Consider the following 23,906-nt stretch of genomic DNA (forward strand, 5'->3'; position numbering starts at 1 on the left):
TGGATTATGCAAATCGACAAACCTTTTTTAAAAAGCAAACTTGTGCGTGAAGGAGACTAGACGATCAAGTCGTTGCCACAAGTACATATTGCAAAGACCATAGTGCCAAAAGGTTCATGCTAAGCTAGCTTACCGTGTCTTTGGTGTGACTAGATGTATAAAATGGTATGCAACATATATAGTTTACTACATGAAGATTGAGATTTCACCAGTTGTGACCTACGTAATTCATCGACCACTAGTTATTCTACACTAAAGATAGAAAGGCTTGAAGAAGGGATTCTTTTGGGTGATACCAGAATCCAACACTAGTGTCCGGGAGAGTTTTCTCACAAGTCTTAGATGAGTTTGTTAGGCGGTGACATGATAAAATTAGACTAATGAAACATGTTTTTTGCGCTATGACCAAACCACAGTTAAGGTTAAGGAACAAAGACAATAATAAATTGAAGGAATGCACTACCTGTAGAAGGACTGAAACGGAAAACTAATCCAGAAACTTGTAATAATAGATTAAAAAGGCTATAAAGTTGACACAGAAAGGTTATATCTGCAATAACAAAGATGAGAAAGCGTGTGGATCTAAATTTAAAAAGGCAGTATTGAGGACCTCTCTGATAGAGAAAGGAAACTAAAGGGCCTTTCAGTAAGAATAGCAGCACACACAGGAGTGCAAGAAAGAAGGCTCCAGGTACTTGCGTGGAAAATCTAAAAAAAAATTGGACCATTTCTCGATTTGTGCGTGTCATCCTTGCGCAGGGGCCATGCTAATATTCTCTGTATCGTTCCAATTTTATCGGATGTCCCAGAAGGGACGATGCTAGCTGCCGCGCTCTGCCTTATAAACCAGTCCGACTCTCCCCGGCTGGCCGATGTGGGACTAAACCAACGAGCGTTTGCTTTGCCCATGGCGCTATCCAGCCAATCCCAGACGCCATCGGGCGCGTGGTGGGCCGCCAGTCGCAAGTCGGATCTCTCTTCACGTGGCCCAAATTAATGGAAGAGCATAACGGGCCGTCGTGTTTTTTCATTAGGGAATAACGAACGGCGCTTGGGCACTAAAAATAATACTATAGTTCTTGCCGCACGTGGGGGGGGGGCACATGCACGTTTAGGGAAGGAGGGATCAACGAATCCTTTTGGTTGTTCACAATTTATGAAAGGTGGATTATGCAAATCGACAAACCTTTTTTAAAAAGCAAACTTGTGCGTGAAGGAGACTAGACGATCAAGTCGTCGCCACAAGTACATATTGCAAAGACCATAGTGCCAAAAGGTTCATGCTAAGCTAGCTTACCGTGTCTTTGGTGTGACTAGATGTATAAAATGGTATGCAACATATATAGTTTACTACATGAAGATTGAGATTTCACCAGTTGTGACCTACGTAATTCATCGACCACTAGTTATTGTACACTAAAGATAGAAAGGCTTGAAGAAGGGATTCTTTTGGGTGATACCAGAATCCAACACTAGTGTCCGGGAGAGTTTTCTCACAAGTCTTAGATGAGTTTGTTAGGCGGTGACATGATAAAATTAGACTAATGAAACATGTTTTTTGCGCTATGACCAAACCACAGTTAAGGTTAAGGAACAAAGACAATAATAAATTGAAGGAATGCACTACCTGTAGAAGGACTGAAACAGAAAACTAATCCAGAAACGTGTAATAATAGATTAAAAAGGCTAAAAAGTTGCCACAGAAAGGTTATATCTGCAATAACAAAGATGAGAAAGCGTGTGGATCTAAATTTAAAAAGGCAGTATTGAGGACCTCTCTGATAGAGAAAGGAAACTAAAGGGCCTTTCAGTAAGAATAGAAGCACACACAGGAGTGCAAGAAAGAAGGCTCCAGGTACTTGCGTGGAAAATCTCAAAAAAAATTGGACCATTTCTCGATTTGTGCGTGTCATCCTTGCGCAGGGGCCATGCTAATCTTCTCTGTATCGTTCCAATTTTATCGGATGTCCCAGAAGGGATGATGCTAGCTGCCGCGCTCTGCCTTATAAACCAGTCCGACCCTCCCCGGCTGGCCGATGTGGGACTAAACCAACGAGCGTTTGTTTTGCCCATGGCGCTCTCCAGCCAAACCCAGACGCCATCGGGCGCGTGGTGGGCCGCCAATTGCGTGCCGGATCTCTCTTCATGTGGCCCAAATTAATGGAAGAGCATAACGGGCCCTCGTGTTTTTTCATTAGGGAATAACGAACGGCGCTTGGGCACTAAAAATAATACTATAGTTCTTGCCGCACGTGGGGGGGGGCACATGCACGTTTAGGGAAGGAGGGATCAATAGATCCTTTTGGTTGTTCAAAATTTATGAAAGGTGGATTATGCAAATCGACCAACCTTTTCAAAAAGCAAACTTGTGCGTGAAGGAGACTAGACGATCAAGTCGTTGCCACAAGTACATATTGCAAAGACCATAGTGCCAAAAGGTTCATGCTAAGCTAGATTACCGTGTCTTTGGTGTGACTAGATGTATAAAATGGTATGCAACATATATAGTTTACTACATGAAGATTGAGATTTCACCAGTTGTGACCTGCGTAATTCATCGACCACTAGTTATTGTACACTAAAGATAGAAAGGCTTGAAGAAGGGATTCTTTTGGGTGATACCAGAATCCAACACTAGTGTCCGGGAGAGTTTTCTCACAAGTCTTAGATGAGTTTGTTAGGCGGTGGAATGATAAAATTAGACTAATGAAACATGTTTTTTGCGCTATGACCAAACCACAGTTAAGGTTAAGGAACAAAGACAATAATAAATTGAAGGAATGCACTACCTGTAGAAGGACTGAAACAGAAAACTAATCCAGAAACGTGTAATAATAGATTAAAAAGGCTAAAAAGTTGCCACAGAAAGGTTATATCTGCAATAACAAAGATGAGAAAGCGTGTGGATCTAAATTTAAAAAGGCAGTATTGAGGACCTCTCTGATAGAGAAAGGAAACTAAAGGGCCTTTCAGTAAGAATAGCAGCACACACAGTTGTGCAAGAAAGAAGGCTCCAGGTACTTGCGTGGAAAATCTCAAAAAAAATTGGACCATTTCTCGATTTGTGCGTGTCATCCTTGCGCAGGGGCCATGCTAATCTTCTCTGTATCGTTCCAATTTTATCGGATGTCCCAGAAGGGACGATGCTAGCTGCCGCGCTCTGCCTTATAAACCAGTCCGACTCTCCCCGGCTGGCCGATGTGGGACTAAACGAACGAGCGTTTGCTTTGCCCATGGCACTATCCAGCCAATCCTTGACGCCATCGGGCGCGTGGTGGGCCGCCAGTCGCAAGTCGGATCTCTCTTCACGTGGCCCAAATTAATGGAAGAGCATAACGGGCCGTCGTGTTTTTTCATTAGGGAATAACGAACCGCGCTTGGGCACTAAAAATAATACTATAGTTCTTGCCGCACGTGGGGGGGGGGGCACATGCACGTTTAGGGAAGGAGGGATCAATAGATCCTTTTGGTTGTTCAAAATTTATGAAAGGTGGATTATGCAAATCGACAAACCTTTTTAAAAAGCAAACTTGTGCGTGAAGGAGACTAGACGATCAAGTCGTTGCCACAAGTACATATTGCAAAGACCATAGTGCCAAAAGGTTCATGCTAAGCTAGCTTACCGTGTCTTTGGTGTGACTAGATGTATAAAATGGTATGCAACATATATAGTTTACTACATGAAGATTGAGATTTCACCAGTTGTGACCTGCGTAATTCATCGACCACTAGTTATTGTACACTAAAGATAGAAAGGCTTGAAGAAGGGATTCTTTTGGGTGATACCAGAATCCAACACTAGTGTCCGGGAGAGTTTTCTCACAAGTCTTAGATGAGTTTGTTAGGCGGTGGAATGATAAAATTAGACTAATGAAACATGTTTTTTGCGCTATGACCAAACCACAGTTAAGGTTAAGGAACAAAGACAATAATAAATTGAAGGAATGCACTACCTGTAGAAGGACTGAAACAGAAAACTAATCCAGAAACATGTAATAATAGATTAAAAAGGCTAAAAAGTTGCCACAGAAAGGTTATATCTGCAATAACAAAGATGAGAAAGCGTGTGGATCTAAATTTAAAAAGGCAGTATTGAGGACCTCTCTGATAGAGAAAGGAAACTAAAGGGCCTTTCAGTAAGAATAGCAGCACACACAGTTGTGCAAGAAAGAAGGCTCCAGGTACTTGCGTGGAAAATCTCAAAAAAAATTGGACCATTTCTCGATTTGTGCGTGTCATCCTTGCGCAGGGGCCATGCTAATCTTCTCTGTATCGTTCCAATTTTATCGGATGTCCCAGAAGGGACGATGCTAGCTGCCGCGCTCTGCCTTATAAACCAGTCCGACTCTCCCCGGCTGGCCGATGTGGGACTAAACCAACGAGCGTTTGTTTTGCCCATGGCGCTGTCCAGCCAAACCCAGACGCCATCGGGCGCGTGGTGGGCCGCCAGTCGCAAGTCCGATCTCTCTTCACGTGGCCCAAATTAATGGAAGAGCATAACGGGCCCTCGTGTTTTTTTATTAGGGAATAACGAACGGCGCTTGGGCACTAAAAATAATACTATAGTTCTTGCCGCACGTGGGGGGGCACATGCACGGTTAGGGAAGGAGGGATCAACGAATCCTTTTGGTTGTTCACAATTTATGAAAGGTGGATTATGCAAATCGACAAACCTTTTTAAAAAGCAAACTTGTGCGTGAAGGAGACTAGACGATCAAGTCGTTGCCACAAGTACATTTGCAAAGACCATAGTGCCAAAAGGTTCATGCTAAGCTAGCTTACCGTGTCTTTGGTGTGACTAGATGTATAAAATGGTATGCAACATATATAGTTTACTACATGAAAATTGAGATTTCACCGGTTGTGACCTACGTAATTCATCGACCACTAGTTATTGTACACTAAAGATAGAAAGGCTTGAAGAAGGGATTCTTTTGGGTGATACCAGAATCCAACACTAGTGTCCGGGAGAGTTTTCTCACAAGTCTTAGATGAGTTTGTTAGGCGGTGACATGATAAAATTAGACTAATGAAACATGTTTTTTGCGCTATGACCAAACCACAGTTAAGGTTAAGGAACAAAGACAATAATAAATTGAAGGAATGCACTACCTGTAGAAGGACTGAAACAGAAAACTAATCCAGAAACGTGTAATAATAGATTAAAAAGGCTAAAAAGTTGCCACAGAAAGGTTATATCTGCAATAACAAAGATGAGAAAGCGTGTTGATCTAAATTCAAAAAGGCAGTATTGAGGACCTCTCCGATAGAGAAAGGAAACTAAAGGGCCTTTCAGTAAGAATAGCAGCACACACAGGAGTGCAAGAAAGAAGGCTCCAGGTACTTGCGTGGAAAATCTCAAAAAAAATTGGACCATTTCTCGATTTGTGCGTGTCATCCTTGCGCACGGGCCATGCTAATCTTCTCTGTATCGTTCCAATTTTATCGGATGTCCCAGAAGGGACGATGCTAGCTGCCACGCTCTGCCTTATAAACCAGTCCGACTCTCCCCGGCTGGCCGATGTGGGACTAAACCAACGAGCGTTTGTTTTGCCCATGGCGCTGTCCAGCCAAACCCAGACGCCATCGGGCGTGTGGTGGGCCGCCAGTCGCAAGTCGGATCTCTCTTCACGTGGCCCAAATTAATGGAAGAGCATAACGGGCCCTCGTGTTTTTTCATTAGGGAATAACGAACGGCGCTTGGGCACTAAAAATAATACTATAGTTCTTGCCGCACGTGGGGGGGGGGCACAAGCACGTTTAGGGAAGGAGGGATCAACGAATCCTTTTGGTTGTTCACAATTTATGAAAGGTGGATTATGCAAATCGACAAACCTTTTTTAAAAAGCAAACTTGTGCGTGAAGGAGACTAGACGATCAAGTCGTTGCCACAAGTACATATTGCAAAGACCATAGTGCCAAAAGGTTCATGCTAAGCTAGCTTACCGTGTCTTTGGTGTGACTAGATGTATAAAATGGTATGCAACATATATAGTTTACTACATGAAGATTGAGATTTCACCAGTTGTGACCTACGTAATTCATCGACCACTAGTTATTGTACACTAAAGATAGAAAGGCTTGAAGAAGGGATTCTTTTGGGTGATACCAGAATCCAACACTAGTGTCCGGGAGAGTTTTCTCACAAGTCTTAGATGAGTTTGTTAGGCGGTGACATGATAAAATTAGACTAATGAAACATGTTTTTTGCGCTATGACCAAACCACAGTTAAGGTTAAGGAACAAAGACAATAATAAATTGAAGGAATGCACTACCTGTAGAAGGACTGAAACAGAAAACTAATCCAGAAACGTGTAATAATAGATTAAAAAGGCTAAAAAGTGGCCACAGAAAGGTTATATCTGCAATAAAAAAGATGAGAAAGCGTGTGGATCTAAATTTAAAAAGGCAGTATTGAGGACCTCTCTGATAGAGAAAGGAAACTAAAGGGCCTTTCAGTAAGAATAGCAGCACACACAGGAGTGCAAGAAAGAAGGCTCCAGGTACTTGCGTGGAAAATCTCAAAAAAAAATTGGACCATTTCTCGATTTGTGCGTGTCATCCTTGCGCAGGGGCCATGCTAATCTTCTCTGTATCATTCCAATTTTATCGGATGTCCCAGAAGGGACGATGCTAGCTGCCGCGCTCTGCCTTATAAACCAGTCCGACTCTCCCCGGCTGGCCGATGTGGGACTAAACCAACGAGCGTTTGTTTTGCCCATGGCGCTGTCCAGCCAAACCCAGACGCCATCGGGCGTGTGGTGGGCCGCCAGTCGCAAGTCGGATCTCTCTTCACGTGGCCCAGATTAATGGAAGAGCATAACGGGCCCTCGTGTTTTTTCATTAGGGAATAACGAACGGCGCTTGGGCACTAAAAATAATACTATAGTTCTTGCCGCACGTGGGGGGTGGGCACATGCACGTTTAGGGAAGGAGGGATCAACGAATCCTTTTGGTTGTTCACAATTTATGAAAGGTGGATTATGCAAATCGACAAACCTTGTTTATAAAGCAAACTTGTGCGTGAAGGAGACTAGACGATCAAGTCGTTGCCACAAGTACATATTGCAAAGACCATAGTGCCAAAAGGTTCATGCTAAGCTAGCTTACCGTGTCTTTGGTGTGACTAGATGTATAAAATGGTATGCAACATATATATTTTACTACATGAAGACTGAGATTTCACCAGTTGTGACCTACGTAATTCATCGACCACTAGTTATTGTACACTAAAGATAGAAAGGCTTGAAGAAGGGATTCTTTTGGGTGATACCAGAATCCAACACTAGTGTCCGGGAGAGTTTTCTCACAAGTCTTAGATGAGTTTGTTAGGCGGTGACATGATAAAATTAGACTAATGAAACATGTTTTTTGCGCTATGACCAAACCACAGTTAAGGTTAAGGAACAAAGACAATAATAAATTGAAGGAATGCACTACCTGTAGAAGGACTGAAACAGAAAACTAATCCAGAAACGTGTAATAATAGATTAAAAAGGCTAAAAAGTTGCCACAGAAAGGTTATATCTGCAATAACAAAGATGAGAAAGCGTGTTGATCTAAATTCAAAAAGGCAGTATTGAGGACCTCTCTGATAGAGAAAGGAAACTAAAGGGCCTTTCAGTAAGAATAGCAGCACACACAGGAGTGCAAGAAAGAAGGCTCCAGGTACTTGCGTGGAAAATCTCAAAAAAAATTGGACCATTTCTCGATTTGTGCGTGTCATCCTTGCGCACGGGCCATGCTAATCTTCTCTGTATCGTTCCAATTTTATCGGATGTCCCAGAAGGGACGATGCTAGCTGCCACGCTCTGCCTTATAAACCAGTCCGACTCTCCCCGGCTGGCCGATGTGGGACTAAACCAACGAGCGTTTGTTTTGCCCATGGCGCTGTCCAGCCAAACCCAGACGCCATCGGGCGTGTGGTGGGCCGCCAGTCGCAAGTCGGATCTCTCTTCACGTGGCCCAAATTAATGGAAGAGCATAACGGGCCCTCGTGTTTTTTCATTAGGGAATAACGAACGGCGCTTGGGCACTAAAAATAATACTATAGTTCTTCCCGCACGTGGGGGGGGGGGGCACAAGCACGTTTAGGGAAGGAGGGATCAACGAATCCTTTTGGTTGTTCACAATTTATGAAAGGTGGATTATGCAAATCGACAAACCTTTTTTAAAAAGCAAACTTGTGCGTGAAGGAGACTAGACGATCAAGTCGTTGCCACAAGTACATATTGCAAAGACCATAGTGCCAAAAGGTTCATGCTAAGCTAGCTTACCGTGTCTTTGGTGTGACTAGATGTATAAAATGGTATGCAACATATATAGTTTACTACATGAAGATTGAGATTTCACCAGTTGTGACCTACGTAATTCATCGACCACTAGTTATTGTACACTAAAGATAGAAAGGCTTGAAGAAGGGATTCTTTTGGGTGATACCAGAATCCAACACTAGTGTCCGGGAGAGTTTTCTCACAAGTCTTAGATGAGTTTGTTAGGCGGTGACATGATAAAATTAGACTAATGAAACATATTTTTTGCGCTATGACCAAACCACAGTTAAGGTTAAGGAACAAAGACAATAATAAATTGAAGGAATGCACTACCTGTAGAAGGACTGAAACAGAAAACTAATCCAGAAACGTGTAATAATAGATTAAAAAGGCTAAAAAGTGGCCACAGAAAGGTTATATCTGCAATAAAAAAGATGAGAAAGCGTGTGGATCTAAATTTAAAAAGGCAGTATTGAGGACCTCTCTGATAGAGAAAGGAAACTAAAGGGCCTTTCAGTAAGAATAGCAGCACACACAGGAGTGCAAGAAAGAAGGCTCCAGGTACTTGCGTGGAAAATCTCAAAAAAAATTTGGACCATTTCTCGATTTGTGCGTGTCATCCTTGCGCAGGGGCCATGCTAATCTTCTCTGTATCATTCCAATTTTATCGGATGTCCCAGAAGGGACGATGCTAGCTGCCGCGCTCTGCCTTATAAACCAGTCCGACTCTCCCCGGCTGGCCGATGTGGGACTAAACCAACGAGCGTTTGTTTTGCCCATGGCGCTGTCCAGCCAAACCCAGACGCCATCGGGCGTGTGGTGGGCCGCCAGTCGCAAGTCGGATCTCTCTTCACGTGGCCCAGATTAATGGAAGAGCATAACGGGCCCTCGTGTTTTTTCATTAGGGAATAACGAACGGCGCTTGGGCACTAAAAATAATACTATAGTTCTTGCCGCACGTGGGGGGTGGGCACATGCACGTTTAGGGAAGGAGGGATCAACGAATCCTTTTGGTTGTTCACAATTTATGAAAGGTGGATTATGCAAATCGACAAACCTTGTTTATAAAGCAAACTTGTGCGTGAAGGAGACTAGACGATCAAGTCGTTGCCACAAGTACATATTGCAAAGACCATAGTGCCAAAAGGTTCATGCTAAGCTAGCTTACCGTGTCTTTGGTGTGACTAGATGTATAAAATGGTATGCAACATATATATTTTACTACATGAAGACTGAGATTTCACCAGTTGTGACCTACGTAATTCATCGACCACTAGTTATTGTACACTAAAGATAGAAAGGCTTGAAGAAGGGATTCTTTTGGGTGATACCAGAATCCAACACTAGTGTCCGGGAGAGTTTTCTCACAAGTCTTAGATGAGTTTGTTAGGCGGTGACATGATAAAATTAGACTAATGAAACATGTTTTTTGCGCTATGACCAAACCACAGTTAAGGTTAAGGAACAAAGACAATAATAAATTGAAGGAATGCACTACCTGTAGAAGGACTGAAACAGAAAACTAATCCAGAAACGTGTAATAATAGATTAAAAAGGCTAAAAAGTTGCCACAGAAAGGTTATATCTGCAATAACAAAGATGAGAAAGCGTGTTGATCTAAATTCAAAAAGGCAGTATTGAGGACCTCTCTGATAGAGAAAGGAAACTAAAGGGCCTTTCAGTAAGAATAGCAGCACACACAGGAGTGCAAGAAAGAAGGCTCCAGGTACTTGCGTGGAAAATCTCAAAAAAAATTGGACCATTTCTCGATTTGTGCGTGTCATCCTTGCGCACGGGCCATGCTAATCTTCTCTGTATCGTTCCAATTTTATCGGATGTCCCAGAAGGGACGATGCTAGCTGCCACGCTCTGCCTTATAAACCAGTCCGACTCTCCCCGGCTGGCCGATGTGGGACTAAACCAACGAGCGTTTGTTTTGCCCATGGCGCTGTCCAGCCAAACCCAGACGCCATCGGGCGTGTGGTGGGCCGCCAGTCGCAAGTCGGATCTCTCTTCACGTGGCCCAAATTAATGGAAGAGCATAACGGGCCCTCGTGTTTTTTCATTAGGGAATAACGAACGGCGCTTGGGCACTAAAAATAATACTATAGTTCTTCCCGCACGTGGGGGGGGGGGGGGGGCACAAGCACGTTTAGGGAAGGAGGGATCAACGAATCCTTTTGGTTGTTCACAATTTATGAAAGGTGGATTATGCAAATCGACAAACCTTTTTTAAAAAGCAAACTTGTGCGTGAAGGAGACTAGACGATCAAGTCGTTGCCACAAGTACATATTGCAAAGACCATAGTGCCAAAAGGTTCATGCTAAGCTAGCTTACCGTGTCTTTGGTGTGACTAGATGTATAAAATGGTATGCAACATATATAGTTTACTACATGAAGATTGAGATTTCACCAGTTGTGACCTACGTAATTCATCGACCACTAGTTATTGTACACTAAAGATAGAAAGGCTTGAAGAAGGGATTCTTTTGGGTGATACCAGAATCCAACACTAGTGTCCGGGAGAGTTTTCTCACAAGTCTTAGATGAGTTTGTTAGGCGGTGACATGATAAAATTAGACTAATGAAACATATTTTTTGCGCTATGACCAAACCACAGTTAAGGTTAAGGAACAAAGACAATAATAAATTGAAGGAATGCACTACCTGTAGAAGGACTGAAACAGAAAACTAATCCAGAAACGTGTAATAATAGATTAAAAAGGCTAAAAAGTGGCCACAGAAAGGTTATATCTGCAATAAAAAAGATGAGAAAGCGTGTGGATCTAAATTTAAAAAGGCAGTATTGAGGACTTCTCTGATAGAGAAAGGAAACTAAAGGGCCTTTCAGTAAGAATAGCAGCACACACAGGAGTGCAAGAAAGAAGGCTCCAGGTACTTGCGTGGAAAATCTCAAAAAAAATTTGGACCATTTCTCGATTTGTGCGTGTCATCCTTGCGCAGGGGCCATGCTAATCTTCTCTGTATCATTCCAATTTTATCGGATGTCCCAGAAGGGACGATGCTAGCTGCCGCGCTCTGCCTTATAAACCAGTCCGACTCTCCCCGGCTGGCCGATGTGGGACTAAACCAACGAGCGTTTGTTTTGCCCATGGCGCTGTCCAGCCAAACCCAGACGCCATCGGGCGTGTGGTGGGCCGCCAGTCGCAAGTCGGATCTCTCTTCACGTGGCCCAGATTAATGGAAGAGCATAACGGGCCCTCGTGTTTTTTCATTAGGGAATAACGAACGGCGCTTGGGCACTAAAAATAATACTATAGTTCTTGCCGCACGTGGGGGGTGGGCACATGCACGTTTAGGGAAGGAGGGATCAACGAATCCTTTAGGTTGTTCACAATTTATGAAAGGTGGATTATGCAAATCGACAAACCTTGTTTATAAAGCAAACTTGTGCGTGAAGGAGACTAGACGATCAAGTCGTTGCCACAAGTACATATTGCAAAGACCATAGTGCCAAAAGGTTCATGCTAAGCTAGCTTACCGTGTCTTTGGTGTGACTAGATGTATAAAATGGTATGCAACATATATATTTTACTACATGAAGACTGAGATTTCACCAGTTGTGACCTACGTAATTCATCGACCACTAGTTATTGTACACTAAAGATAGAAAGGCTTGAAGAAGGGATTCTTTTGGGTGATACCAGAATCCAACACTAGTGCCCGGGAGAGTTTTCTCACAAGTCTTAGATGAGTTTGTTAGGCGGTGAAATGATAAAATTAGACTAATGAAACATGTTTTTTTCGCTATGACCAAACCACGGTTGAGGTTAAGGAACAAAGACGATAATAAATTGAAGGAATGCACTACCTGTAGAAGGACTGAAACAGAAAACTAATCCAGAAACGTGTAATAATAGATTAAAAAGGCTAAAAAGTTGCCACAGAAAGGTTATATCTGCAATAACAAAGATGAGAAAGCATGTGGATCTAAATTCAAAAAGGCAGTATTGAGGACCTCTCTGATAGAGAAAGGAAACTAAAGGGCCTTTCAGTAAGAATAGCAGCACACATTGGAGTGCAAGAAAGAAGGCTCCAGGTACTTGCGTGGAAAATCTCAAAAAAAATTTGGACCATTTCTCGATTTGTGCGTGTCATCCTTGCGCAGGGGCCATGCTAATCTTCTCTGTATCGTTCCAATTTTATCGGATGTCCCAGAAGGGACGATGCTAGCTGCCGCGCTCTGCCTTATAAACCAGTCCGACTCTCCCCGGCTGGCCGATGTGGGACTAAACCAACGAGCGTTTGTTTTGCCCATGGCGCTGTCCAGCCAAACCCAGACGCCATCGGGCGTGTGGTGGGCCGCCAGTCGCAAGTCGGATCTCTCTTCACGTGGCCCAAATTAATGGAGGAGCATAACGGGCCCTCGTGTTTTTTCATTAGGGAATAACGAACGGCGCTTGGGCACTAAAAATAATACTATAGTTCTTGCCGCACGTGGGGGGGGGGGGGCACATGCACGTTTAGGGAAGGAGGGATCAACGAATCCTTTTGGTTGTTCACAATTTATGAAAGGTGGATTGTGCAAATCGACAAACCTTGTTTATAAAGCAAACTTGTGCGTGAAGGAGACTAGACGATCAAGTCGTTGCCACAAGTACATATTGCAAAGACCATAGTGCCAAAAGGTTCATGCTAAGCTAGCTTACCGTGTCTTTGGTGTGACTAGATGTATAAAATGGTATGCAACATATATATTTTACTACATGAAGACTGAGATTTCACCAGTTGTGACCTACGTAATTCATCGACCACTAGTTATTGTACACTAAAGATAGAAAGGCTTGAAGAAGGGATTCTTTTGGGTGATACCAGAATCCAACACTAGTGTCCGGGAGAGTTTTCTCACAAGTCTTAGATGAGTTTGTTAGGCGGTGACATGATAAAATTAGACTAATGAAACATGTTTTTTGCGCTATGACCAAACCACAGTTAAGGTTAAGGAACAAAGACAATAATAAATTGAAGGAATGCACTACCTGTAGAAGGACTGAAACAGAAAACTAATCCAGAAACGTGTAATAATAGATTAAAAAGGCTAAAAAGTGGCCACAGAAAGGTTATATCTGCAATAACAAAGATGAGAAAGCGTGTGGATCTAAATTTAAAAAGGCAGTATTGAGGACCTCTCTGATAGAGAAAGGAAACTAAAGGGCCTTTCAGTAAGAATAGCAGCACACACAGGAGTGCAAGAAAGAAGGCTCCAGGTACTTGCGTGGAAAATCTCAAAAAAAATTTGGACCATTTCTCGATTTGTGCGTGTCATCCTTGCGCAGGGGCCATGCTAATCTTCTCTGTATCATTCCAATTTTATCGGATGTCCCAGAAGGGACGATGCTAGCTGCCGCGCTCTGCCTTATAAACCAGTCCGACTCTCCCCGGCTGGCCGATGTGGGACTAAACCAACGAGCGTTTGTTTTGCCCATGGCGCTATCCAGCCAAACCCAGACGCCATCGGGCGCGTGGTGGGCCGCCAGTCGCAAGTCGGATATCTCTTCACGTGGCCCAAATTAATGGAAGAGCATAACGGGCCCTCGCGTTTTTTCATTAGGGAACAACGAACGGCGCTTGGGCACTAAAAAAAATACTATAGTTCTTGCCGCACGCGGGGGGGGGGGGGGGGGGCACATGCACGTTTAGGGAAGGAGGGATCAACGAATCCTTTTGGTTGTTCACAATTTATGAAAGGTGGATTATGCAAATCGACAAACCTTTTTTAAAAAGCAAACTTGTGCGTGAAGGAGACTAGACGATCAAGTCGTTGCCACAAGTACATATTGCAAAGACCATAGTGCCAAAAGGTTCATGCTAAGCTAGCTTACCGTGTCTTTGGTGTGACTAGATGTATAAAATGGTATGCAACATATATAGTTTACTACATGAAGATTGAGATTTCACCAGTTGTGACCTACGTAATTCATCGACCACTAGTTATTGTACACTAAAGATAGAAAGGCTTGAAGAAGGGATTCTTTTGGGTGATACCAGAATCCAACACTAGTGTCCGGGAGAGTTTTCTCACAAGTCTTAGATGAGTTTGTTAGGCGGTGACATGATAAAATTAGACTAATGAAACATGTTTTTTGCGCTATGACCAAACCACAGTTAAGGTTAAGGAACAAAGACAATAATAAATTGAAGGAATGCACTACCTGTAGAAGGACTGAAACAGAAAACTAATCCAGAAACGTGTAATAATAGATTAAAAAGGCTAAAAAGTTGCCACAGAAAGGTTATATCTGCAATAACAAAGATGAGAAAGCGTGTGGATCTAAATTTAAAAAGGCAGTATTGAGGACCTCTCTGATAGAGAAAGGAAACTAAAGGGCCTTTCAGTAAGAATAGCAGCACACACAGGAGTGCAAGAAAGAAGGCTCCAGGTACTTGCGTGGAAAATCTCAAAAAAAATTTGGACCATTTCTCGATTTGTGCGTGTCATCCTTGCGCAGGGGCCATGCTAATCTTCTCTGTATCATTCCAATTTTATCGGATGTCCCAGAAGGGACGATGCTAGCTGCCGCGCTCTGCCTTATAAACCAGTCCGACTCTCCCCGGCTGGCCGATGTGGGACTAAACCAACGAGCGTTTGTTTTGCCCATGGCGCTATCCAGCCAAACCCAGACGCCATCGGGCGCGTGGTGGGCCGCCAGTCGCAAGTCGGATATCTCTTCACGTGGCCCAAATTAATGGAAGAGCATAACGGGCCCTCGCGTTTTTTCATTAGGGAACAACGAACGGCGCTTGGGCACTAAAAATAATACTATAGTTCTTGCCGCACGTGGGGGGGGGCACATGCACGTTTAGGGAAGGAGGGATCAACGAATCCTTTTGGTTGTTCACAATTTATGAAAGGTGGATTATGCAAATCGACAAACCTTTTTTAAAAAGCAAACTTGTGCGTGAAGGAGACTAGACGATCAAGTCGTTGCCACAAGTACATATTGCAAAGACCATAGTGCCAAAAGGTTCATGCTAAGCTAGCTTACCGTGTCTTTGGTGTGACTAGATGTATAAAATGGTATGCAACATATATAGTTTACTACATGAAGATTGAGATTTCACCAGTTGTGACCTACGTAATTCATCGACCACTAGTTATTGTACACTAAAGATAGAAAGGCTTGAAGAAGGGATTCTTTTGGGTGATACCAGAATCCAACACTAGTGTCCGGGAGAGTTTTCTCACAAGTCTTAGATGAGTTTGTTAGGCGGTGACATGATAAAATTAGACTAATGAAACATGTTTTTTGCGCTATGACCAAACCACAGTTAAGGTTAAGGAACAAAGACAATAATAAATTGAAGGAATGCACTACCTGTAGAAGGACTGAAACAGAAAACTAATCCAGAAACGTGTAATAATAGATTAAAAAGGCTAAAAAGTTGCCACAGAAAGGTTATATCTGCAATAACAAAGATGAGAAAGCGTGTGGATCTAAATTTAAAAAGGCAGTATTGAGGACCTCTCTGATAGAGAAAGGAAACTAAAGGGCCTTTCAGTAAGAATAGCAGCACACACAGGAGTGCAAGAAAGAAGGCTCCAGGTACTTGCGTGGAAAATCTCAAAAAAAATTGGACCATTTCTCGATTTGTGCGTGTCATCCTAGCGCAGGGGCCATGCTAATCTTCTCTGTATCATTCCAATTTTATCGGATGTCCCAGAAGGGACGATGCTAGCTGCCGCGCTCTGCCTTATAAACCAGTCCGACTCTCCCTGGCTGGCCGATGTGGGACTAAACCAACGAGCGTTTGTTTTGCCCATGGCGCTATCCAGCCAAACCCAGACGCCATCGGGCGCGTGGTGGGCCGCCAGTCGCAAGTCGGATATCTCTTCACGTGGCCCAAATTAATGGAAGAGCATAACGGGCCCTCGCGTTTTTTCATTAGGGAACAACGAACGGCGCTTGGGCACTAAAAAAATACTATAGTTCTTGCCGCACGCGGGGGGGGGGGGGGGGGCACATGCACGTTTAGGGAAGGAGGGATCAACGAATCCTTTTGGTTGTTCACAATTTATGAAAGGTGGATTATGCAAATCGACAAACCTTTTTTAAAAAGCAAACTTGTGCGTGAAGGAGACTAGACGATCAAGTCGTTGCCACAAGTACATATTGCAAAGACCATAGTGCCAAAAGGTTCATGCTAAGCTAGCTTACCGTGTCTTTGGTGTGACTAGATGTATAAAATGGTATGCAACATATATAGTTTACTACATGAAGATTGAGATTTAAACCAGTTGTGACCTACGTAATTCATCGACCACTAGTTATTGTACACTAAAGATAGAAAGGCTTGAAGAAGGGATTCTTTTGGGTGATACCAGAATCCAACACTAGTGTCCGGGAGAGTTTTCTCACAAGTCTTAGATGAGTTTGTTAGGCGGTGACATGATAAAATTAGACTAATGAAACATGTTTTTTGCGCTATGACCAAACCACAGTTAAGGTTAAGGAACAAAGACAATAATAAATTGAAGGAATGCACTACCTGTAGAAGGACTGAAACAGAAAACTAATCCAGAAACGTGTAATAATAGATTAAAAAGGCTAAAAAGTTGCCACAGAAAGGTTATATCTGCAATAACAAAGATGAGAAAGCGTGTGGATCTAAATTTTAAAAGGCAGTATTGAGGACCTCTCTGGTAGAGAATGGGAAACTAAAGGGCCTTTCAATAAGAATAGCAGCACACACAGGAGTGCAAGAAAGAAGGCTCCAGGTACTTGCATGGAAAATCTCAAAAAAAAATTGGACCATTTCTCGATTTGTGCGTGTCATCCTTGCGCAGGGGCCATGCTAATCTTCTCTGTATCGTTCCAATTTTATCGGATGTCCCAGAAGGGACGATGCTAGCTGCCGCGCTCTGCCTTATAAACCAGTCCGACTCTCCCCGGCTGGCCGATGTGGGACTAAACCAACGAGCGTTTGTTTTGCCCATGGCGCTGTCCAGCCAAACCCAGACGCCATCGGGCGCGTGGTGGGCCGCCAGTTGCAAGTCGGATCTCTCTTCACGTGGCCCAAATTAATGGAAGAGCATAACGGGCCCTCGCGTTTTTTCATTAGGGAACAACGAACGGCGCTTGGGCACTAAAAAAAATACTATAGTTCTTGCCGCACGCGGGGGGGGGGGGGGCACATGCACGTTTAGGGAAGGAGGGATCAACGAATCCTTTTGGTTGTTCACAATTTATGAAAGGTGGATTATGCAAATCGACAAACCTTTTTTAAAAAGCAAACTTGTGCGTGAAGGAGACTAGACGATCAAGTCGTTGCCACAATTACATATTGCAAAGACCATAGTGCCAAAAGGTTCATGCTAAGCTAGCTTACCGTGTCTTTGGTGTGACTAGATGTATAAAATGGTATGCAACATATATAGTTTACTACATGAAGATTGAGATTTCACCAGTTGTGACCTACGGAATTCATCGACCACTAGTTATTGTACACTAAAGATAGAAAGGCTTGAAGAAGGGATTCTTTTGGGTGATACCAGAATCCAACACTAGTGTCCGGGAGAGTTTTCTCACAAGTCTTAGATGAGTTTGTTAGGCGGTGACATGATAAAATTAGACTAATGAAACATGTTTTTTGCGCTATGACCAAACCACAGTTAAGGTTAAGGAACAAAGACAATAATAAATTGAAGGAATGCACTACCTGTAGAAGGACTGAAACAGAAAACTAATCCAGAAACGTGTAATAATAGATTAAAAAGGCTAAAAAGTTGCCACAGAAAGGTTATATCTGCAATAACAAAGATGAGAAAGCGTGTGGATCTAAATTTTAAAAGGCAGTATTGAGGACCTCTCTGGTAGAGAATGGGAAACTAAAGGGCCTTTCAGTAAGAATAGCAGCACACACAGGAGTGCAAGAAAGAAGGCTCCAGGTACTTGCATGGAAAATCTCAAAAAAAAATTAGACCATTTCTCGATTTGTGCGTGTCATCCTTGCGCAGGGGCCATGCTAATCTTCTCTGTATCGTTCCAATTTTATCGGATGTCCCAGAAGGGACGATGCTAGCTGCCGCGCTCTGCCTTATAAACCAGTCCGACTCTCCCCGGCTGGCCGATGTGGGACTAAACCAACGAGCGTTTGTTTTGCCCATGGTGTTGTCCAGCCAAACCCAGACGCCATCGGGCGTGTGGTGGGCCGCCAGTCGCAAGTCGGATCTCTCTTCACGTGGCCCAAATTAATGGAAGAGCATAACGGGCCCTCGTGTTTTTTCATTAGGGAATAGCGAACGGCGCTTGGGCACTAAAAATAATACTATAGTTCTTGCCGCACGTGGGGGGGGGCACATGCACGTTTAGGGAAGGAGGGATCAACGAATCCTTTTGGTTGTTCACAATTTATGAAAGGTGGATTATGCAAATCGACAAACCTTTTTAAAAAGCAAACTTGTGCGTGAAGGAGACTAGACGATCAAGTCGTTGCCACAAGTACATTTGCAAAGACCATAGTGCCAAAAGGTTCATGCTAAGCTAGCTTACCGTGTCTTTGGTGTGACTAGATGTATAAAATGGTATGCAACATATATAGTTTACTACATGAAAATTGAGATTTCACCAGTTGTGACCTACGTAATTCATCGACCACTAGTTATTGTACACTAAAGATAGAAAGGCTTGAAGAAGGGATTCTTTTGGGTGATACCAGAATCCAACACTAGTGTCCGGGAGAGTTTTCTCACAAGTCTTAGATGAGTTTGTTAGGCGGTGACATGATAAAATTAGACTAATGAAACATGTTTTTTGCGCTATGACCAAACCACAGTTAAGGTTAAGGAACAAAGACAATAATAAATTGAAGGAATGCACTACCTGTAGAAGGACTGAAACAGAAAACTAATCCAGAAACGTGTAATAATAGATTAAAAAGGCTAAAAAGTTGCCACAGAAAGGTTATATGTGCAATAACAAAGATGAGAAAGCGTGTGGATCTAAATTCAAAAAGGCAGTATTGAGGACCTCTTCGATAGAAGAAGGAAACTAAAGGGCCTTTCAGTAAGAATAGCAGCACACACAGGAGTGCAAGAAAGAAGGCTCCAGGTACTTGCGTGGAAAATCTCAAAAAAATTGGACCATTTCTCGATTTGTGCGTGTCATCCTTGCGCACGGGCCATGCTAATCTTCTCTGTATCGTTCCAATTTTATCGGATGTCCCAGAAGGGACGATGCTAGCTGCCGCGCTCTGCCTTATAAACCAGTCCGACTCTCCCCGGCTGGCCGATGTGGGACTAAACCAACGAGCGTTTGTTTTGCCCATGGTGCTGTCCAGCCAAACCCAGACGCCATCGGGCGTGTGGTGGGCCGCCAGTCGCAAGTCGGATCTCTCTTCACGTGGCCCAAATTAATGGAAGAGCATAACGGGCCCTCGTGTTTTTTCATTAGGGAATAACGAACGGCGCTTGGGAACTAAAAATAATACTATAGTTCTTGCCGCACGTGGGGGGGGGGCACATGCACGTTTAGGGAAGGAGGGATCAACGAATCCTTTTGGTTGTTCACAATTTATGAAAGGTGGATTATGCAAATCGACAAACCTTTTTTAAACAGCAAACTTGTGCGTGAAGGAGACTAGACGATCAAGTCGTTGCCACAAGTACATATTGCAAAGACCATAGTGCCAAAAGGTTCATGCTAAGCTAGCTTACCGTGTCTTTGGTGTGACTAGATGTATAAAATGGTATGCAACATATATAGTTTACTACATGAAGATTGAGATTTCACCAGTTGTGCCCTACGTAATTCATCGACCACTAGTTATTGTACACTAAAGATAGAAAGGCTTGAAGAAGGGATTCTTTTGGGTGATACCAGAATCCAACACTAGTGTCCGGGAGAGTTTTCTCAGTAGTCTTAGATGAGTTTGTTGGGCGGTGACATGATAAAATTAGTCTAATGAAACATGTTTTTTGCGCTATTACCAAACCACAGTTAAGGTTAAGGAACAAAGACAATAATAAATTGAAGGAATGCACTACCTGTAGAAGGACTGAAACAGAAAACTAATCCAGAAACGTGTAATAATAGATTAAAAAGGCTAAAAAGTTGCCACAGAAAGGTTATATCTGCAATAACAAAGATGAGAAAGCGTGTGGATCTAAATTTAAAAAGGCAGTATTGAGGACCTCTCTGATAGAGAAAGGAAACTAAAGGGCCTTTCAGTAAGAATAGAAGCACACACAGGAGTGCAAGAAAGAAGGCTGCAGGTACTTGCGTGGAAAATCTCAAAAAAAAAATTGGACCATTTCTCGATTTGTGCGTGTCATCCTTGCGCACGGGCCATGCTAATCTTCTCTGTATCGTTCCAATTTTATCGGATGTCCCAGAAGGGACGATGCTAGCTGCCGCGCTCTGCCTTATAAACCAGTCCGACTCTCCCCGGCTGGCCGATGTGGGACTAAACCAACGAGCGTTTGTTTTGCCCATGGCGCTGTCCAGCCAAACCCAGACGCCATCGGGCGTGTGGTGGGCCGCCAGTCGCAAGTCGGATCTCTCTTCACGTGGCCCAAATTAATGGAAGAGCATAACGGGCCCTCGTGTTTTTTCATTAGGGAATAACGAACGGCGCTTGGGCACTAAAAATAATACTATAGTTCTTGCCGCACGTGGGGGGCACATGCACGTTTAGGGAAGGAGGGATCAACGAATCCTTTTGGTTGTTCACAATTTATGAAAGGTGGATTATGCAAATCGACAAACCTTTTTAAAAAGCAAACTTGTGCGTGAAGGAGACTAGACGATCAAGTCGTTGCCACAAGTACATTTGCAAAGACCATAGTGCCAAAAGGTTCATGCTAAGCTAGCTTACCGTGTCTTTGTTGTGACTAGATGTATAAAATGGTATGCAACATATATAGTTTACTACATGAAAATTGAGATTTCACCAGTTGTGACCTACGTAATTCATCGACCACTAGTTATTGTACACTAAAGATAGAAAGGCTTGAAGAAGGGATTCTTTTGGGTGATACCAGAATCCAACACTAGTGTCCGGGAGAGTTTTCTCACAAGTCTTAGATGAGTTTGTTAGGCGGTGACATGATAAAATTAGACTAATGAAACATGTTTTTTGCGCTATGACCAAACCACAGTTAAGGTTAAGGAACAAAGACAATAATAAATTGAAGGAATGCACTACCTGTAGAAGGACTGAAACAGAAAACTAATCCAGAAACGTGTAATAATAGATTAAAAAGGCTAAAAAGTTGCCACAGAAAGGTTATATCTGCAATAACAAAGATGAGAAAGCGTGTGGATATAAATTTTAAAAGGCAGTATTGAGGACCTCTCTGGTAGAGAATGGGAAACTAAAGGGCCTTTCAGTAAGAATAGCAGCACACACAGGAGTGCAAGAAAGAAGGCTCCAGGTACTTGCATGGAAAATCTCAAAAAAAAATTAGACCATTTCTCGATTTGTGCGTGTCATCCTTGCGCAGGGGCCATGCTAATCTTCTCTGTATCGTTCCAATTTTATCGGATGTCCCAGAAGGGACGATGCTAGCTGCCGCGCTCTGCCTTATAAACCAGTCCGACTCTCCCCGGCTGGCCGATGTGGGACTAAACCAACGAGCGTTTGTTTTGCCCATGGTGCTGTCCAGCCAAACCCAGACGCCATCGGGCGTGTGGTGGGCCGCCAGTCGCAAGTCGGATCTCTCTTCACGTGGCCCAAATTAATGGAAGAGCATAACGGGCCCTCGTGTTTTTTCATTAGGGAATAGCGAACGGCGCTTGGGCACTAAAAATAATACTATAGTTCTTGCCGCACGTGGGGGGGGGGGCACATGCACGTTTAGGGAAGGAGGGATCAACGAATCCTTTTGGTTGTTCACAATTTATGAAAGGTGGATTATGCAAATCGACAAACCTTTTTAAAAATCAAACTTGTGCGTGAAGGAGACTAGACGATCAAGTCGTTGCCACAAGTACATTTGCAAAGACCATAGTGCCAAAAGGTTCATGCTAAGCTAGCTTACCGTGTCTTTGGTGTGACTAGATGTATAAAATGGTATGCAACATATATAGTTTACTACATGAAAATTGAGATTTCACCAGTTGTGACCAACGTAATTCATCGACCACTAGTTATTGTACACTAAAGATAGAAAGGCTTGAAGAAGGGATTCTTTTGGGTGATACCAGAATCCAACACTAGTGTCCGGGAGAGTTTTCTCACAAGTCTTAGATGAGTTTGTTAGGCGGTGACATGATAAAATTAGACTAATGAAACATGTTTTTTGCGCTATGACCAAACCACAGTTAAGGTTAAGGAACAAAGACAATAATAAATTGAAGGAATGCACTACCTGTAGAAGGACTGAAACAGAAAACTAATCCAGAAACGTGTAATAATAGATTAAAAAGGCTAAAAAGTTGCCACAGAAAGGTTATATGTGCAATAACAAAGATGAGAAAGCGTGTGGATCTAAATTCAAAAAGGCAGTATTGAGGACCTCTTCGATAGAAGAAGGAAACTAAAGGGCCTTTCAGTAAGAATAGCAGCACACACAGGAGTGCAAGAAAGAAGGCTCCAGGTACTTGCGTGGAAAATCTCAAAAAAAATTGGACCATTTCTCGATTTGTGCGTGTCATCCTTGCGCACGGGCCATGCTAATCTTCTCTGTATCGTTCCAATTTTATCGGATGTCCCAGAAGGGACGATGCTAGCTGCCGCGCTCTGCCTTATAAACCAGTCCGACTCTCCCCGGCTGGCCGATGTGGGAATAAACCAACGAGCGTTTGTTTTGCCCATGGTGCTGTCCAGCCAAACCCAGACGCCATCGGGCGTGTGGTGGGCCGCCAGTCGCAAGTCGGATCTCTCTTCACGTGGCCCAAATTAATGGAAGAGCATAACGGGCCCTCGTGTTTTTTCATTAGGGAATAACGAACGGCGCTTGGGAACTAAAAATAATACTATAGTTCTTGCCGCACGTGGGGGGGGGCACATGCACGTTTAGGGAAGGAGGGATCAACGAATCCTTTTGGTTGTTCACAATTTATGAAAGGTGGATTATGCAAATCGACAAACCTTTTTTAAACAGCAAACTTGTGCGTGAAGGAGACTAGACGATCAAGTCGTTGCCACAAGTACATATTGCAAAGACCATAGTGCCAAAAGGTTCATGCTAAGCTAGCTTACCGTGTCTTTGGTGTGACTAGATGTATAAAATGGTATGCAACATATATAGTTTACTACATGAAGATTGAGATTTCACCAGTTGTGCCCTACGTAATTCATCGACCACTAGTTATTGTACACTAAAGATAGAAAGGCTTGAAGAAGGGATTCTTTTGGGTGATACCAGAATCCAACACTAGTGTCCGGGAGAGTTTTCTCACTAGTCTTAGATGAGTTTGTTGGGCGGTGACATGATAAAATTAGACTAATGAAACATGTTTTTTGCGCTATTACCAAACCACAGTTAAGGTTAAGGAACAAAGACAATAATAAATTGAAGGAATGCACTACCTGTAGAAGGACTGAAACAGAAAACTAATCCAGAAACGTGTAATAATAGATTAAAAAGGCTAAAAAGTTGCCACAGAAAGGTTATATCTGCAATAACAAAGATGAGAAAGCATGTGGATCTAAATTTAAAAAGGCAGTA

At 43.1% G+C, this 23,906-nt stretch overlaps 20 non-coding genes across 20 annotated transcripts; all 20 read right to left on the bottom strand.

Annotated features, from left to right (window-relative positions):
- Window positions 1-713: 713 nt before the first annotated feature.
- LOC120970729 (U6 spliceosomal RNA) lies at window positions 714-816 on the bottom strand. The gene has a single exon (XR_005765337.2). It is a non-coding gene; the product is annotated as a U6 spliceosomal RNA (small nuclear RNA).
- A 1,061-nt stretch (window positions 817-1,877) lies between these two features.
- Window positions 1,878-1,980, bottom strand: LOC141024757 (U6 spliceosomal RNA). The gene has a single exon (XR_012186254.1). It is a non-coding gene; the product is annotated as a U6 spliceosomal RNA (small nuclear RNA).
- Window positions 1,981-3,039: 1,059 nt separating this feature from the next.
- Window positions 3,040-3,142, bottom strand: LOC141024743 (U6 spliceosomal RNA). The gene has a single exon (XR_012186240.1). It is a non-coding gene; the product is annotated as a U6 spliceosomal RNA (small nuclear RNA).
- Window positions 3,143-4,203: 1,061 nt separating this feature from the next.
- LOC141024744 (U6 spliceosomal RNA) lies at window positions 4,204-4,306 on the bottom strand. Its single transcript, XR_012186241.1, has one exon. It is a non-coding gene; the product is annotated as a U6 spliceosomal RNA (small nuclear RNA).
- A 1,056-nt stretch (window positions 4,307-5,362) lies between these two features.
- On the bottom strand, window positions 5,363-5,465 carry LOC120965540 (U6 spliceosomal RNA). The gene has a single exon (XR_005758585.2). It is a non-coding gene; the product is annotated as a U6 spliceosomal RNA (small nuclear RNA).
- Window positions 5,466-6,527: 1,062 nt separating this feature from the next.
- On the bottom strand, window positions 6,528-6,630 carry LOC120970710 (U6 spliceosomal RNA). The gene has a single exon (XR_005765323.1). It is a non-coding gene; the product is annotated as a U6 spliceosomal RNA (small nuclear RNA).
- A 1,061-nt stretch (window positions 6,631-7,691) lies between these two features.
- Window positions 7,692-7,794, bottom strand: LOC120965570 (U6 spliceosomal RNA). The gene has a single exon (XR_005758615.1). It is a non-coding gene; the product is annotated as a U6 spliceosomal RNA (small nuclear RNA).
- A 1,064-nt stretch (window positions 7,795-8,858) lies between these two features.
- LOC120965531 (U6 spliceosomal RNA) lies at window positions 8,859-8,961 on the bottom strand. The gene has a single exon (XR_005758576.2). It is a non-coding gene; the product is annotated as a U6 spliceosomal RNA (small nuclear RNA).
- Window positions 8,962-10,022: 1,061 nt separating this feature from the next.
- On the bottom strand, window positions 10,023-10,125 carry LOC120965533 (U6 spliceosomal RNA). The gene has a single exon (XR_005758578.2). It is a non-coding gene; the product is annotated as a U6 spliceosomal RNA (small nuclear RNA).
- A 1,068-nt stretch (window positions 10,126-11,193) lies between these two features.
- Window positions 11,194-11,296, bottom strand: LOC120971041 (U6 spliceosomal RNA). Its single transcript, XR_005765538.2, has one exon. It is a non-coding gene; the product is annotated as a U6 spliceosomal RNA (small nuclear RNA).
- A 1,062-nt stretch (window positions 11,297-12,358) lies between these two features.
- Window positions 12,359-12,461, bottom strand: LOC120971037 (U6 spliceosomal RNA). Its single transcript, XR_005765534.2, has one exon. It is a non-coding gene; the product is annotated as a U6 spliceosomal RNA (small nuclear RNA).
- A 1,065-nt stretch (window positions 12,462-13,526) lies between these two features.
- LOC120971039 (U6 spliceosomal RNA) lies at window positions 13,527-13,629 on the bottom strand. Its single transcript, XR_005765536.2, has one exon. It is a non-coding gene; the product is annotated as a U6 spliceosomal RNA (small nuclear RNA).
- A 1,070-nt stretch (window positions 13,630-14,699) lies between these two features.
- On the bottom strand, window positions 14,700-14,802 carry LOC120965541 (U6 spliceosomal RNA). Its single transcript, XR_005758586.2, has one exon. It is a non-coding gene; the product is annotated as a U6 spliceosomal RNA (small nuclear RNA).
- Window positions 14,803-15,862: 1,060 nt separating this feature from the next.
- On the bottom strand, window positions 15,863-15,965 carry LOC120971042 (U6 spliceosomal RNA). Its single transcript, XR_005765539.2, has one exon. It is a non-coding gene; the product is annotated as a U6 spliceosomal RNA (small nuclear RNA).
- A 1,070-nt stretch (window positions 15,966-17,035) lies between these two features.
- Window positions 17,036-17,138, bottom strand: LOC120971038 (U6 spliceosomal RNA). Its single transcript, XR_005765535.2, has one exon. It is a non-coding gene; the product is annotated as a U6 spliceosomal RNA (small nuclear RNA).
- A 1,067-nt stretch (window positions 17,139-18,205) lies between these two features.
- Window positions 18,206-18,308, bottom strand: LOC141024750 (U6 spliceosomal RNA). The gene has a single exon (XR_012186247.1). It is a non-coding gene; the product is annotated as a U6 spliceosomal RNA (small nuclear RNA).
- A 1,057-nt stretch (window positions 18,309-19,365) lies between these two features.
- On the bottom strand, window positions 19,366-19,468 carry LOC141024765 (U6 spliceosomal RNA). The gene has a single exon (XR_012186262.1). It is a non-coding gene; the product is annotated as a U6 spliceosomal RNA (small nuclear RNA).
- Window positions 19,469-20,531: 1,063 nt separating this feature from the next.
- Window positions 20,532-20,634, bottom strand: LOC141024761 (U6 spliceosomal RNA). Its single transcript, XR_012186258.1, has one exon. It is a non-coding gene; the product is annotated as a U6 spliceosomal RNA (small nuclear RNA).
- A 1,057-nt stretch (window positions 20,635-21,691) lies between these two features.
- On the bottom strand, window positions 21,692-21,794 carry LOC141024751 (U6 spliceosomal RNA). Its single transcript, XR_012186248.1, has one exon. It is a non-coding gene; the product is annotated as a U6 spliceosomal RNA (small nuclear RNA).
- A 1,060-nt stretch (window positions 21,795-22,854) lies between these two features.
- Window positions 22,855-22,957, bottom strand: LOC120965539 (U6 spliceosomal RNA). Its single transcript, XR_005758584.2, has one exon. It is a non-coding gene; the product is annotated as a U6 spliceosomal RNA (small nuclear RNA).
- Window positions 22,958-23,906: the final 949 nt, after the last annotated feature.

The sequence above is a fragment of the Aegilops tauschii genome, chromosome 5 (assembly GCF_002575655.3).
Source record: "Aegilops tauschii subsp. strangulata cultivar AL8/78 chromosome 5, Aet v6.0, whole genome shotgun sequence".
Classification (NCBI taxonomy): domain Eukaryota; kingdom Viridiplantae; phylum Streptophyta; class Magnoliopsida; order Poales; family Poaceae; genus Aegilops; species Aegilops tauschii.